This window comes from Mus caroli, unplaced genomic scaffold, assembly GCF_900094665.2.
Source record: "Mus caroli unplaced genomic scaffold, CAROLI_EIJ_v1.1 scaffold_23051_1, whole genome shotgun sequence".
In the NCBI taxonomy this organism is placed as follows: Eukaryota; Metazoa; Chordata; class Mammalia; order Rodentia; family Muridae; genus Mus; species Mus caroli.
This window is the reverse complement of record NW_018390231.1, coordinates 4,795-6,385: the sequence shown is the minus strand read 5'-3', so window position 1 is coordinate 6,385 and position 1,591 is coordinate 4,795.

Genomic DNA, 1,591 nt, shown 5'->3' with positions numbered 1-1,591 from the left:
CATACACAACTGATATATAAATATGCACATTTGTAACTACGTTCAAAGAAACACATTCATTTAATGACTGAACATAATGACACCCTGTGTATCTCTGGAATAAAGATTCAATGTTTGTCCCAATCTTACTCTGCAAGAAAAAAAATCACTAGAGATGAAATTGCTATCAAATAAAACCAGAGTGATATCTAGAGAAAAAGTTATAACTTTAGTTTTCGTATTATAAAGTATGGTTTAAATACGCAAAGAACTATCAGTCAAGCATGTAAATGTGTTACTGCAGCACACAGGTTGTGATATAAAATTTAAATCCAATGCCTTTTGGAAGCAAAAATTTATAGAGAAATATATTTTAAAGTTTCAAAAGGAAAATAAAAATACTCAGGAATGGCAGTAATTGAGTAATTGAAGACAACAGGCAGAAGAAACTCTAGTTCTCTTCCTCCTTTTCATCCAATTTTCCCTTTCCTGGACTTTTCTCTTCTTGATAACTTCCTTTTATCCACTCAGATGTTTTTTTATCAAACATGTTCCACAGATATTACTTTGCATATTGTGAAAGGGCAAACAAGCTATCCACAGCTTGTCCCACTATCTTTGGCTCCCCGAGAGCATCTTTCTTCACTGTGGAGTTCCTGAAACCACCCAGTCTCTGCTATTCTTTGGCATTAACTACAGTCTCAGCAAAGCCACTAAGTTTCTTAATTTCAGCACTCAGAGATCTCTATTGCTTATCCTACTAGAGCATTGGTTTTGACTTCTGACAGTATAATTTTATTTGGTAATTCTTATACCTGTCTTTTCTTTTGGTCACAATTCTCAACACTCTAGTTGAATTTAGATTAGGTTGTTTTACTGATTAGTTATTTTTTTTAAACTGGCAGTATCTTTCTACATATCCCATGTGTAACTTTCATTCTCCCATCCTTTGCGTGTGGGGATTACAGGTATGTATAATTTGGATCAGGATTTTCTGTTCATTTTTTCAGTCATTATAAAAATTCATTTATTCCTTTTACATCCCAATATCAGCCTCTCCTCTCAGCACCCACCCAAACAAGTCCTCCCCAGCATTCCACCTTCCCCTTCTCTTTTGAGTCAGGTAATTCCCTTCCCTGTGTCACCTTACACACAATTATCCTCCACCCCAATTCCCACCCTATCCCTACTTCCACACATCAAGTTGACTCAAGACTAAGCACATCCTCTCCCACTGAAGCCAGATAAGGCTATTTCAGGGTGTGAGAGCCATAGATAGATAGGCAGACAGCAGGCTCAGGTACAGCCCGTGCTCCAATTTTGGGGATAACCTTCATGAAGACTGAGCTGCTCATTTGCTACATATATTCAGGGTCTTAGGTCCACCTCATACTCACTCTTTGGTTGGTAATTCTGTATGTGTGAACCTCTAAGTGTCCAGGTTAATTGACTCTATTGGTCTTCCTGTTGAGTTCCTGCCCTCTTATGGTCCTCCAACCCTTCTTCCAACTCTTCTGTTAGACTCCCTGAGCTCTTTCTAATGTTTGGCTGTGAGTCTTTGCATTGCTTTCCTTTGGCTGCTAGGCAGAGGCTCTCAGAGGTTTTCTTTCTT